The 15,194-nt window shown below is 43.7% G+C and overlaps 1 long non-coding RNA gene across 3 annotated transcripts in view; it reads right to left on the bottom strand.

Moving 5' to 3' along the window:
- Positions 1-15,194, bottom strand: part of LOC307181296 — a 1,479,290-nt gene that overhangs the window by 410,451 nt on the left and 1,053,645 nt on the right. Inside the window, exon 5 of one of the 3 annotated variants that reach the window (XR_013826372.1) lies at positions 8,541-8,599. The exons of the other annotated variants lie outside the window; for them this stretch is intronic. This is a non-coding gene — a long non-coding RNA (uncharacterized lncRNA). Of the gene's footprint in view, positions 1-8,540; positions 8,600-15,194 lie in introns of those variants that run through there. 3 annotated transcript variants of the gene reach the window in all.

Below are 15,194 nucleotides of genomic sequence, written 5' to 3'. Positions count from 1 at the left end.
AAACCTGCAGAGTTATAAATGACAGCTATCGTCCAAAAATAGACTGAAGTAAGGCTGCCAAGAGGACTTGAAAGCGGGGCAGAATTGCAGGAAACCGATTTCAGGAGGTAGACTGGAATTGCATTGAAAGCATAGGAAAAGAGGCAGAACGTCCACAATGATGCACTTGGCCAAAAAGGGCGTATGCGTTTTTTCCTGAATATATTCAGGAAAAAACGCATACGCGCTTTTCGGCCAACCAAGCAAGCTTGCAAAGGAAATCTGCACTACAATGAAGTCTCACTTCCCCCCGGTCAAAAAGGCCATCTGGAAAAAGTGTAAAATCCAGAAAGGCAGGACAGGCCATGGAGAACTGGGAGCCTTGTTATGCTGATGGGCGGGATGTAAATTGCCAACAACCACTCCGGAGAAGTGTATGGTGTTTCCTGAAACATCTAAAAAACAAAGCAACAGAATCTAGGGCACTTCCACTTATGGTCCTATAGCTTAGGGAAATTAAAATCAAAAAGACACAGCCACCCCAACGTTTGGGACGCCTCTGTTTACAAGAACCTCGTTTACAGTACAAGTTCAACCACGCAGAAAGTGAAAAATGGATAAAGAAGTTGTGGTATTTACTTACAAAGCAATATCACTCAGCAATGAAATCTGTGTCATCAGGCCCTTAGCTGCACAATGAGTGGATTCAGGTATGATGATTCTAACTGAAATAAGTCACACAGAAAAAGAAACATCATAAGATATCAGTAATACACGGAATGTAAACTTGGCTACACAGGAACTGAATTACAGAACAGAACTGGGTCTCAAATTTAGAAAACCAACTTATGCTTGCTTAAGGGGAAAGGTGAGTTGGGGTGCTGCATAAAACCAGAGATTGAAATGAGCACAGATAAAGTTCCTTAAGTCAAATATGGAATAGACAAGAGCTACTTCTTGCTCAACGAAATGGACTCAACACCACATATTAAACGCCTAAGAATGTACCTGACTAGTAAGTATCTTAAAACCTATGGATTGCTATGTCTCCGAAAGAGAATCAAGCATGTGTACAGGGGCATAAACGCAGCAGTGATAGGATTGGAGAGGTTCCGTGAGCAAATGAAGACCCTTTGAAATCATATTGCATGGTACCCATTACACGGGTCTCAACTACACAGGTTTTAGGTATTCTTCCTTCAGCTAAAACATGCATGTGGAACCCAAGTATGATCAACCATGTGAACGGGAGACGTGTTCAAATATGTCTCAGTTTTCCTCCCCTGGTACTCGGGTGCAACATTCCAGACGCTTTACTAACACTCTCCCCACTTGGAGAGTCAGCGCCTTTAACCTCCTGTTTGGCCCAGTTTGCAATTTCTGCGGAAGATGAACAGGAATAGCGAGAACCAATGAGAGGCTAGCTGGAGGTGTCTGGACGGGCAAATTTAACTCTCATTTCCCACCAGGAAGAGGAAATAACCAAAGGCTCAGCGTGCCGTACCGGAACCAGATTAGGGCCTGAAGCCATCCTGCGGTGTTGCGGCCAGCTCAAAAGAAAGCGAGTTGAAGAAAGGAGCTCAGGGGCACTGTAATTCACAAACCTGCAGAGTTATAAATGACAGCTATCGTCCAAAAATAGACTGAAGTAAGGCTGCCAAGAGGACTTGAAAGCGGGGCAGAATTGCAGGAAACCGATTTCAGGAGGTAGACTGGAATTGCATTGAAAGCATAGGAAAAGAGGCAGAACGTCCACAATGATGCACTTGGCCAAAAAGGGCGTATGCGTTTTTTCCTGAATATATTCAGGAAAAAACGCATACGCCCTTTTTGGCCAACCAAGCAAGCTTGCAAAGGAAATCTGCACTACAATGAAGTCTCACTTCCCCCCGGTCAAAAGGGCCATCTGAAAAAAGTGTAAAATCCAGAAAGGCAGGACAGGCCATGGAGAACTGGGAGCCTTGTTATGCTGATGGGCGGGATGTAAATTGCCAACAGACATTCGGGAGAAGTGTATGGTGTTTCCTGAAACATCTAAAAAAGAAAGCAACAGAACCTAGGGCACTTCCACTTATGGTCCTATAGCTTAGGGAAATTAAAATCAAAAAGACACAGCCACCCCAAAGTTTGGAACGGCTCTGTTTACAAGAACCTCGTTTACAGTACAAGTTCAGCATCGCAGAAAGTGAAAAATGGATAAAGAAGTTGTGGTATTTACTTACAAAGTAATATCACTCAGCAATGAAATCTGTGTCATCAGGCCCTTAGCAGCACAATGAGTGGATTCAGGTATGATGATTCTAACTGAAATAAGTCACACAGAAAAAGAAACATCATAAGATATCAGTAATACACGGAATGTAAACTTGGCTACACAGGAACTGAATTACAGAACAGAACAGGGTCTCAAATTTAGAAAACCAACTTATGCTTGCTTAAGAGGAAAGGTGAGTTGGGGTGCTGCATAAAACCAGAGATTGAAATGAGAACAGATAAAGTTCCTTAAGCCAAATATGGAATAGACAAGAGCTACACCTTGCTCAACGAAATGGACTCAACACCGCATATTAAACGCCTAAGAATGTACCTGACTAGTAAGTATCTTAAAACCTATAGATTGCTATGTCTCCGAAAGAGAATCAAGCATGTGTACAGGGGCATAAACGCAGCAGTGATAGGATTGGAGAGGCTCGGTGAGCAAATGAAGACCCTTTGAAGTCATATTGCATGGTACCCATTCCACGGGTTTCAACAACCCAGGTTTTAGGTATTCTTCCTTCAGCTAAAACATGCATGTGGAACCCAAGTATGATGAACCATGTGAACGGGAGACGTGTTCAAATATGTCTCAGTTTTCCTCCCCTGGTACTCGGGTGCAACATTCCAGATGCTTTACTAACACTCTCCCCACTTGGAAAGTCAGCGCCTTTAACCTCCTGTTTGGCCCAGTTTGCAATTTCTGCGGAAGATGAACAGGAATAGCGAGAACCAATGAGAGACTAGCTGGAGGTGTCTGGACGGGCAAATTTAACTCTCATTTCCCACCAGGAAGAGGAAATAACCAAAGGCTCAGCGTGCCGTGCCGGAACCAGATTAGGGCCTGAAGCCATCCTGCGGTGTTGCGGCCAGGTCACAAGAAAGCGAGTTGAAGAAAGGAGCTCAGGGGCACTGTAATTCACAAACCTGCAGAGTTATAAATGACAGCTATCGTCCAAAAATAGACTGAAGTAAGGCTGCCAAGAGGACTTGAAAGCGGGGCAGAATTGCAGGAAACCGATTTCAGGAGGTAGACTGGAATTGCATTGAAAGCATAGGAAAAGAGGCAGAACGTCCACAATGATGCACTTGGCCAAAAAGGGCGTATGCGTTTTTTCCTGAATATATTCAGGAAAAAACGCATACGCCCTTTTTGGCCAACCAAGCAAGCTTGCAAAGGAAATCTGCACTACAATGAAGTCTCACTTCCCCCTGGTCAAAAGGGCCATCTGAAAAAAGTGTAAAATCCAGAAAGGCAGGACAGGCCATGGAGAACTGGGAGCCTTGTTATGCTGATGGGCGGGATGTAAATTGCCAACAACCACTCGGGAGAAGTGTATGGTGTTTCCTGAAACATCTAAAAAACAAAGCAACAGAACCTAGGGCACTTCCACTTATGGTCCTATAGCTTAGGGAAATTAAAATCAAAAAGACACAGCCACCCCAAAGTTTGGGACGCCTCTCTTTACAAGAACCTCGTTTACCGTACAAGTTCAATATAACAGAAAGTGAAAAATGGATAAAGAACTTGTGGTACTTACGTACAATGCAGTATCACTCAGCAATGAAATCTATGTCATCAGGCCCGTAGCAGCATAATGAGTGGATTCAGGTACGATGATTCTAACTGAAATAAGTCACACAGAAAAAGAAACATCATAAGATATCACTAATACACAGAATGTAAACTTGGCTACACAGGAACTGAATTCCAAAACAGAACAGGGTCTCAAATTTAGAAAACCAACTTATGCTTCCATAGGGGAAAGGTGAGTTGGGGTGCTGCATAAAACCAGAGATTGAAATGAGCACAGATAAAGTTCCTTAAGTCAAATATGGAATAGACAAGAGCTACTCCTTGCTCAACGAAATGGACTCATCACCCCATATTAAACGCTTAAGAATGTACCTGACTAGTAAGTATCTTAAAACCTATGGATTGCTATGTCTCCGAAAGAGAATCAAGCCTGTGTACAGGGGCGTAAATGCAGCAGTGATAGGACTGGAGAGGTTCGGTGAGCAAATGAAGACCCTTTGAAGTCATATTGCATGGTACCCATTCCACGGGTCTCAACTCTGCTGGTTTAAGGTATTCTTCCTTCAGCTAAAACATGCATGTGGAACCCAGAGTATGATCATCCGTGTGAACGGGAGACGTGTTCAAATATGTCTCAGTTCTTCTCCCCTGGTACTCGGGTGCAACATTCCAGACGCTTTACTAACACTCTCCCTAGTTGGAGAGTCAGCGCCTTTAACCTCCTGTTTGGCCCAGTTTGCAATTTCTGCGGAAGATGAACAGGAATAGGGAGAACCAATGAGAGACTAGCTGGAGGTGCCTGGACGGGCAAATTTAACACTCATTTCCCACCACGAAGAGGAAATAACCAAAGGCTCAGCGTGCCGTGCCGGAGCCAGATTACGCCCTGAAGCCATCCTGCGGTGTTGCGGCCTGCTCAAAAGAAAGCAAGTTGAAGAAAGGAGCTCAGGGGCACTGTAATTCACAAACCTGCAGAGTTATAAATGACAGCTATCGTCCAAAAATAGACTGAAGTAAGGCTGCCAAGAGGACTTGAAAGCGGGGCAGAATTGCAGGAAACCGATTTCAGGAGGTAGACTGGAATTGCATTGAAAGCATAGGAAAAGAGGCAGAACGTCCACAATGATGCTCTTGGCCAAAAAGGGCGTATGCGTTTTTTCCTGAATATATTCAGGAAAAAACGCATACGCCCTTTTTGGCCAACCAAGGAAGCTTGCAAAGGAAATCTGCACTACAATGAAGTCTCACTTCCCCCCGGTCAAAAGGGCCATCTGAAAAAAGTGTAAAATCCAGAAAGGCAGGACAGGCCATGGAGAACTGGGAGCCTTGTTATGCTGATGGGCGGGATGTAAATTGCCAACAGACACTCGGGAGAAGTGTATGGTGTTTCCTGAAACATCGAAAAAACAAAGCAACAGAGCCTAGGGCACTTCCACTTATGGTCTTATAGCTTAGGGAAATCAAATTAAAAAAGACACAGCCACCACAAAGTTTGGGACGCCTCTGTTTACAAGAACCTCGTTTACCGTAGAAATTCAATATCACAGAAAGTGAAAAATGGATAAAGAACTTGTGGTACTTATGTACAATGCAGTATCACTCAGCAATGAAATCTATGTCATCAGGCCCGTAGCAGCATAATGAGTGGATTCAGGTACGATGATTCTAACTGAAATAAGTCACACAGAAAAAGAAACATCAAAAGATATCACTAATACACGGAATGTAAACTTGGCTACACAGGAACTGAATTCCAAAACAGAACAGGGTCTCAAATTTAGAAAACCAACTTATGCTTGCTTAAGGGGAAACGTGAGTTGGGGTGCTGCATAAAACCAGAGATTGAAATGAGCACAGATAAAGTTCCTTAAGCCAAATATGGAATAGACAAGAGCTACTCCTTGCTCAACGAAATGGACTCAACAGCGCATATTAAACGCCTAAGAATGTACCTGACTAGTAAGTATCTTAAAACCTATAGATTGCTATGTCTCCGAAAGAGAATCAAGCATGTGTACAGGGGCATAAACGCAGCAGTGATAGGATTGGAGAGGTTCGGTGAGCAAATGAAGACCCTTTGAATTCATATTTCATGGTACCCATTCCACGGGTTTCAACTACCCAGGTTTTAGGTATTCTTCCTTCAGCTAAAACATGCATGTGGAACCCAAGTAAGATGAACCATGTGAACGGGAGACGTGTTCAAATATGTCTCAGTTTTCCTCCCCTGGTACTCGGGTGCAACATTCCAGATGCTTTACTAACACTCTCCCCACTTGGAGAGTCAGCGCCTTTAACCTCCTGTTTGGCCCAGTTTGCAATTTCTGCGGAAGATTAACAGGAATAGCGAGAACCAATGAGAGACTAGCTGGAGGTGTCTGGACGGGCAAATTTAACTCTCATTTCCCACCAGGAAGAGGAAATAACCAAAGGCTCAGCGTGCCGTGCCGGAACCAGATTAGGGCCTGAAGCCATCCTGCGGTGTTGCGGCCAGGTCACAAGAAAGTGAGTTGAAGAAAGGAGCTCAGGGGCACTGTAATTCACAAACCTGCAGAGTTATAAATGACAGCTATCGTCCAAAAATACACTGAAGTAAGGCTGCCAAGAGGACTTGAAAGCGGGGCAGAATTGCAGGAAACCGATTTCAGGAGGTAGACTGGAATTGCATTGAAAGCATAGGAAAAGAGGCAGAACGTCCACAATGATGCACTTGGCCAAAAAGGGCGTATGCGTTTTTTCCTGAATATATTCAGGAAAAAACGCATACGCCCTTTTTGGCCAACCAAGCAAGCTTGCAAAGGAAATCTGCACTACAATGAAGTCTCACTTCCCCCCGGTCAAAAGGGCCATCTGAAAAAAGTGTAAAATCCAGAAAGGCAGGACAGGCCATGGAGAACTGGGAGCCTTTTTATGCTGATGGGCGGGATGTAAATTGCCAACAACCACTCGGGAGAAATGTATGGTGTTTCCTGAAACATCTAAAAAACAAAGCAACAGAACCTAGGGCACTTCCACTTATGGTCCTATAGCTTAGGGAAATTAAAATCAAAAAGACACAGCCACCCCAAAGTTTGGGACGCCTCTGTTTACAAGAACCTCGTTTACCGTACAAGTTCAATATAACAGAAAGTGAAAAATGGATAAAGAACTTGTGGTACTTACGTACAATGCAGTATCACTCAGCAATGAAATCTATGTCATCAGGCCCGTAGCAGCATAATGAGTGGATTCAGGTACGATGATTCTAACTGAAATAAGTCACACAGAAAAAGAAACATCATAAGATATCACTAATACACAGAATGTAAACTTGGCTACACAGGAACTGCATTCCAAAACAGAACAGGGTCTCAAATTTAGAAAACCAACTTATGCTTGCTTAAGGGTAAAGGTGAGTTGGGGTGCTCATAAAACCAGAGATTTAAATGAGCACAGATAAAGTTCCTTAAGCCAAATATGGAATAGACAAGAGCTACTCCTTGCTCAACGAAATGGACTCAACAGCGCATATTAAACGCCTAAGAATGTACCTGACTAGTAAGTATCTTAAAACCAATGGATTGCAATGTCTCCAAAAGAGAATCAAGCGTGTGTACAGGGGCATAAACGCAGCAGTGATAGGATTGGAGAGGTTCGGTGAGCAAATGAAGACCCTTTGAAGTCATATTGCATGGTACCCATTCCACGGGTCTCAACTCTCCAGGTTTAAGGTATTCTTCCTTCAGCTAAAACATGCATGTGGAACCCAGAGTATGATCAACCGTGTGAACGGGAGACGTGTTCAAATATGTCTCAGTTTTCCTCCCCTGGTACTCGGGTGCAACATTCCAGATGCTTTACTAACACTCTCCCTAGTTGGAGAGTCAGTGCCTTTAACCTCCTGTTTGCCCCAGTTTGCAATTTCTGCGGAAGATGAACAGGAATAGCGAGAACCAATGAGAGACTAGCTGGAGGTGTCTGAACGGGCAAATTTAACTCTCATTTCCCACCAGGAAGAGGAATTAACCAAAGGTTCGGCGTGCCATGCGGGAACCACATTAGGGCCTGAAGACATCCTGCGGTGTTGCGGCCAGCTCACAAGAAAGCGAGTTGAAGAAAGGAGCTCAGGGGCACTGTAATTCACAAACCTGCAGAGTTATAAATGACAGCTATCGTCCAAAAATAGACTGAAGTAAGGCTGCCAAGAGGACTTGAATGCGGGGCAGAATTGCAGGAAACCGATTTCAGGAGGTAGACTGGAATTGCATTGAAAGCATAGGAAAAGAGGCAGAACGTCCACAATGATGCACTTGGCCAAAAAGGGCGTATGCGTTTTTTCCTGAATATATTCAGGAAAAAACGCATACGCCCTTTTTGGCCAACCAAGCAAGCTTGCAAAGGAAATCTGCACTACAATGAAGTCTCACTTCCCTCGGGTCAAAAGGGCCATCTGAAAAAAGTGTAAAATCCAGAAAGGCAGGACAGGCCATGGAGAACTGGGAGCCTTGTTATGCTGATCGGCGGGATGTAAACTGCCAACAGCCACTCGGGAGAAGTGTATGGTGTTTCCTGAAACATCTAAAAAACAAAGCAACAGAACCTAGGGCACTTCCACTTATGGTCCTATAGCTTAGGGAAATTAAAATCAAAAAGACACAGCCACCCCAAAGATTGGGACGCCTCTGTTTACAAGAACCTCGTTTACCGTACAAATTCAATATCACAGAAAGTGAAAAATGGATAAAGAACTTGTGGTACTTATGTACAATGCAGTATCACTCAGCAATGAAATCTATGTCATCAGGCCCGTAGCAGCATAATGAGTTGATTCAGGTACGATGATTCTAACTGAAATAAGTCACACAGAAAAAGAAACATCAAAAGATATCACTAATACACGGAATGTAAACTTGGCTACACAGGAACTGAATTCCAAAACAGAACCGGGTCTCAAATTTAGAAAACCAACTTATGCTTGCTTAAGGGGAAAGGTGAGTTGGGGTGCTGCATAAAAGCAGAGATTGAAATGAGCACAGATAAAGTTCCTTAAGCCAAATATGGAACAGACAAGAGCTACTCCTTGCTCAACGAAATGGACTCAACACCGCATATTAAACGCCTAAGAATGTACCTGACTATTAAGTATCTTAAAACCTATGGATTGCTATGTCTCCGAAAGAGAATCAAGCGTGTGTACTGGGGCATAAATGCAGCAGTGATAGGATTGGAGAGGTTCGGTGAGCAAATGAAGACCCTCTGAAGTCATATTGCATGGTACCCATTCCACAGGTCTCAACTCTCCAGGTTTAAGGTATTCTTCCTTCAGCTAAAACATGCATGTGGAACCCAGAGTATGATCAACCGTGTGAACGGGAGACGTGTTCAAATATGTCTCAGTTTTCGTACCCTGTTACTCGGGTGCAACATTCCAGACGCTTTACTAACACTCTCCCGACTTGGAAAGTTAGCGCCTTTAACCTCCTGTTTGGCCCAGTTTGCAATTTCTGCGGAAGATGAACAGGAATAGCGAGAACCAATGAGAGACTAGCTGGAGGTGTCTGGACGGGCAAATTTAACTCTCATTTCCCACCAGGAAGAGGAATTAACCAAAGGTTCAGCATGCCGTGCCGGAACCAGATTAGGGCCTGAAGCCATGCTGCGGTGTTGCGGCCAGGTCACAAGAAATCAAGTTGAATAAAGGAGCTCAGGGGCACTGTAATTCACAAACCTGCAGAGTTATAAATGACAGCTATCGTCCAAAAATAGACTGAAGTAAGGCTGCCAAGAGGACTTGAAAGCGGGGCAGAATTGCAGGAAACCGATTTCAGGAGGTAGACTGGAATTGCATTGAAAGCATAGGAAAAGAGGCAGAACGTCCACAATGATGCACTTGACCAAAAAGGGGGTATGCGTTTTTTCCTGAATATATTCAGGAAAAAACGCATACGCCCTTTTTGGCCAACCAAGCAAGCTTGCAAAGGAAATCTGCACTACAATGAAGTCTCACTTCCCCCCGGTCAAAAGGGCCATCTGAAAAAAGTGTAAAATCCAGAAAGGCAGGACAGGCCATGGAGAACTGGGAGCCTTGTTATGCTGATGGGCGGGATGCAAATTGCCAACAACCACTCGGGAAAAGTGTATGGTGTTTCCTGAAACATCTAAAAAACAAAGCAACAGAACCTAGGGCACTTCCACTTATGGTCCTATAGCTTAGGGAAATTAAAATCAAAAAGACACAGCCACCCCAAAGTTTGGAACGGCTCTGTTTACAAGAACCTCGTTTACAGTACAAGTTCAACATCACAGAAAGTGAAAAATGGATAAAGAAGTTGTGCTATTTACTTACAAAGTAATATCACTCAGCAATGAAATCTGTGTCATCAGGCCCTTAGCAGCACAATGAGTGGATTCAGGTATGATGATTCTAACTGAAATAAGTCACACAGAAAAAGAAACATCATAAGATATCAGTAATACACGGAATGTAAACTTGGCTACACAGGAACTGAATTACAGAACAGAACAGGGTCTCAAATTTAGAAAACCAACTTATGCTTGCTTAAGAGGAAAGGTGAGTTGGGGTGCTGCATAAAACCAGAGATTGAAATGAGCACAGATAAAGTTCCTTAAGCCAAATATGGAATAGAAAAGAGCTACTCCTTGCTCAACGAAATGGACTCAACACCTCATATTAAACGCCTAAGAATGTACCTGACTAGTAAGTATCTTAAAACCTATAGATTGCTATGTCTCCGAAAGAGAATCAAGCATGTGTACAGGGGCATAAACGCAGCAGTGATAGGATTGGAGAGGTTCGGTGAGCAAATGAAGACCCTTTGAAGTCATATTTCATGGTACCCATTCCACGGGTTTCAACTACCCAGGTTTTAGGTATTCTTCCTTCAGCTAAAACATGCATGTGGAACCCAAGTAAGATGAACCATGTGAACGGGAGACGTGTTCAAATATGTCTCAGTTTTCCTCCCCTGGTACTCGGGTGCAACATTCCAGATGCTTTACTAACACTCTCCCCACTTGGAGAGTCAGCGCCTTTAACCTCCTGTTTGGCCCAGTTTGCAATTTCTGCGGAAGATGAACAGGAATAGCGAGAACCAATGAGAGACTAGCTGGAGGTGTCTGGACGGGCAAATTTAACTCTCATTTCCCACCAGGAAGAGGAAATAACCAAAGGCTCAGCGTGCCGTGCCGGAACCAGATTAGGGCCTGAAGCCATCCTGCGGTGTTGCGGCCAGGTCACAAGAAAGCGAGTTGAAGAAAGCAGCTCAGGGGCACTGTAATTCACAAACCTGCAGAGTTATAAATGACAGCTATCGTCCAAAAATAGACTGAAGTAAGGCTGCCAAGAGGACTTGAAAGCGGGGCAGAATTGCAGGAAACCGATTTCAGGAGGTAGACTGGAATTGCATTGAAAGCATAGGAAAAGAGGCAGAACGTCCACAATGATGCACTTGGCCGAAAAGGGCGTATGCGTTTTTTCCTGAATATATTCAGGAAAAAACGCATACGCCCTTTTTGGCCAACCAAGCAAGCTTGCAAAGGAAATCTGCACTACAATGAAGTCTCACTTCCCCCCGGTCAAAAGGGCCATCTGAAAAAAGTGTAAAATCCAGAAAGGCAGGACAGGCCATGGAGAACTGGGAGCCTTTTTATGCTGATGGGCGGGATGTAAATTGCCAACAACCACTCGGGAGAAGTGTATGGTGTTTCCTGAAACATCTAAAAAACAAAGCAACAGAACCTAGGGCACTTCCACTTATGGTCCTATAGCTTAGGGAAATTAAAATCAAAAAGACACAGCCACCCCAAAGTTTGGAACCGCTCTGTTTACAACAACCTCGTTTACAGTACAAGTTCAACATTGCAGAAAGTGAAAAATGGATAAAGAAGTTGTGGTATTTACTTACAAAGCAATATCACTCAGCAATGAAATCTGTGTCATCAGGCCCTTAGCAGCACAATGAGTGGATTCAGGTATGATGATTCTAACTGAAATAAGTCACACAGAAAAAGAAACATCATAAGATATCAGTAATACACGGAATGTAAACTTGGCTACACAGGAACTGAATTACAGAACAGAACAGGGTCTCAAATTTAGAAAACCAACTTATTCTTGCTTAAGGGTAAAGGTGAGTTGGGGTGCTGCATAAAACCAGAGATTGAAATGAGCACAGATAAAGTTCCTTAAGCCAAATATGGCATAGACAAGAGCTACTCCTTGCTCAACGAAATGGACTCAACACCCCATATTAAACGCCTAAGAATGTACCTGACTAGTAAGTATCTTAAAACCTATGGATTGCTATGTCTCCGAAAGAGAATCAAGCATGTGTACAGGGGCATAAACGCAGCAGTGATAGGATTGGAGAGGTTCGGTGAGCAAATGAAGACCCTTTGAAGTCATATTGCATGGTACCCATTACACGGGTCTTAACTCTCCAGGTTTAAGGTATTCTTCCTTCAGCTAAAACATGCATGTGGAACCCAAGTATGATGAACCATGTGAACGGGAGACGTGTTCAAATATGTCTCAGTTTTCCTCCCCTGGTACTCGGGTGCAACATTCCAGACGCTTTACTAACACTCTCCCCACTTGGAGAGTCAGCGCCTTTAACCTCCTGTTTGGCCCAGTTTGCAATTTCTGCGGAAGATGAACAGGAATAGCGAGAACCAATGAGAGACTAGCTGGAGGTGTCTGGACGGGCAAATTTAACTCTCATTTCCCACCAGGAAGAGGAAATAACCAAAGGCTCAGCGTGCCATGCCGGAACCAGATTAGGGCCTGAAGCCATCCTGCGGTGTTGCGGCCAGGTCACAAGAAAGCAAGTTGAAGAAAGGAGCTCAGGGGCACTGTAATTCACAAACCTGCAGAGTTATAAATGACAGCTATCGTCCAAAAATAGACTGAAGTAAGGCTGCCAAGAGGACTTGAAAGCGGGGCAGAATTGCAGGAAACCGATTTCAGGAGGTAGACTGGAATTGCATTGAAAGCATAGGAAAAGAGGCAGAACGTCCACAATGATGCACTTGGCCAAAAAGGGCGTATGCGTTTTTTCCTGAATATATTCAGGAAAAAACGCATACGCCCTTTTTGGCCAACCAAGCAAGCTTGCAAAGGAAATCTGCACTACAATGAAGTCTCACTTCCCCCCGGTCAAAAGGGCCATCTGAAAAAAGTGTAAAATCCAGAAAGGCAGGACAGGCCATGGAGAACTGGGAGCCTTGTTATGCTGATGGGCGGGATGTAAATTGCCAACAACCACTCGGGAGAAGTGTATGGTGTTTCCTGAAACATCTAAAAAACAAAGCAACAGAACCTAGGGCACTTCCACTTATGGTCCTATAGCTTAGGGAAATTAAAATCAAAAAGACACAGCCACCCCAAAGTTTGGAACTGCTCTGTTTACAACAACCTCGTTTACAGTACAAGTTCAACATCGCAGAAAGTGAAAAATGGATAAAGAAGTTGTGGTATTTACTTACAAAGCAATATCACTCAGCAATGAAATCTGTGTCATCAGGCCCTTAGCAGCACAATGAGTGGATTCAGGTATGATGATTCTAACTGAAATAAGTCACACAGAAAAAGAAACATCATAAGATATCAGTAATACACGGAATGTAAACTTGGCTACACAGGAACTGAATTACAGAACAGAACAGGGTCTCAAATTTAGAAAACCAACTTATGCTTGCTTAAGGGGAAAGGTGAGTTGGGGTGCTGCATAAAACCAGACATTGAAATGAGCACAGATAAAGTTCCTTAAGTCAAATATGGAATAGACAAGAGCTACTCCTTGCTCAACGAAATGGACTCAACACAGCATATTAAACGCCTAAGAATGTACCTGACTAGTAAGTATCTTAAAACCTATGGATTGCTATGTCTCCGAAAGAGAATCAAGCATGTGTACAGGGGCATAAACGCAGCAGTGATAGGATTGGAGAGGCTTGGTGAGCAAATGAAGACCCTTTGAAGTCATATTGCATGGTACCCATTCCACGGGTCTTAACTCTCCAGGTTTAAGGCATTCTTCCTTCAGCTAAAACATGCATGTGGAACCCAAGTATGATCAACCATGTGAACGGGAGAAGTGTTCAAATATGTCTCAGTTTTCCTCCCCTGGTACTCGGGTGCAACATTCCAGACACTTTACTAACACTCTCCCCACTTGGAGATCAGCGCCTTTAACCTCCTGTTTGGCCCAGTTTGCAATTTCTGCGGAAGATGAACAGGAATAGCGAGAACCAATGAGAGACTAGCTGGAGGTGTCTGGACGGGCAAATTTAACTCTCATTTCCCACCAGGAAGAGGAAATAACCAAAGGCTCAGCGTGCCGTGCCGGAACCAGATTAGGGCCTGAAGCCATCCTGCGGTGTTGCGGCCAGGTCACAAGAAAGCAAGTTGAAGAAAGGAGCTCAGGGGCACTGTAATTCACAAACCTGCAGAGTTATAAATGACAGCTATCGTCCAAAAATAGACTGAAGTAAGGCTGCCAAGAGGACTTGAAAGCGGGGCAGAATTGCAGGAAACCGATTTCAGGAGGTAGACTGGAATTGCATTGAAAGCATAGGAAAAGAGGCAGAACGTCCACAATGATGCACTTGGCCAAAAAGGGCATATGCGTTTTTTCCTGAATATATTCAGGAAAAAACGCATACGCCCTTTTTGGCCAACCAAGCAAGCTTGCAAAGGAAATCAGCGCTACAATGAAGTCTCACTTCCCCCCGGTCAAAAGGGCCATCTGAAAAAAGTGTAAAATCCAGAAAGGCAGGACAGGCCATGGAGAACTGGGAGCCTTTTTATGCTGATGGGCGGGATGTAAATTGCCAACAACCACTCAGGAGAAGTGTATGGTGTTTCCAGAAACATCTAAAAAACAAAGCAACAGAACCTAGGGCACTTCCACTTATGGTCCTATAGCTTAGGGAAATTAAAATCAAAAAGACGCAGCCACCCCAAAGTTTGGAACGGCTCTGTTTACAAGAAGCTCGTTTACAGTACAAGTTCAACATCGCAGAAAGTGAAAAATGGATAAAGAAGTTGTGGTATTTACTTACAAAGCAATATCACTCAGCAATGAAATCTGTGTCATCAGGCCCTTAGCAGCACAATGAGTGGATTCAGGTATGATGATTCTAACTGAAATAAGTCACACAGAAAAAGAAACATCATAAGATATCAGTAATACACGGAATGTAAACTTGGCTACACAGGAACTGAATTACAGAACAGAACAGGGTCTCAAATTTAGAAAACCAACTTATTCTTGCTTAAGGGTAAAGGTGAGTTGGGGTGCTGCATAAAACCAGAGATTGAAATGAGCACAGATAAAGTTCCTTAAGCCAAATATGGCATAGACAAGAGCTACTCCTTGCTCAATGAAATGGACTCAACACCCCATATTAAACGCCTAAGAAT

Source organism: Stenella coeruleoalba, assembly GCF_951394435.1.
Source record: "Stenella coeruleoalba genome assembly, contig: scaffold_34, whole genome shotgun sequence".
In the NCBI taxonomy this organism is placed as follows: domain Eukaryota; kingdom Metazoa; phylum Chordata; class Mammalia; order Artiodactyla; family Delphinidae; genus Stenella; species Stenella coeruleoalba.
The sequence above is the reverse complement of the archived record's forward strand: the minus strand, read 5'-3'. Positions and strand labels throughout refer to the sequence as shown.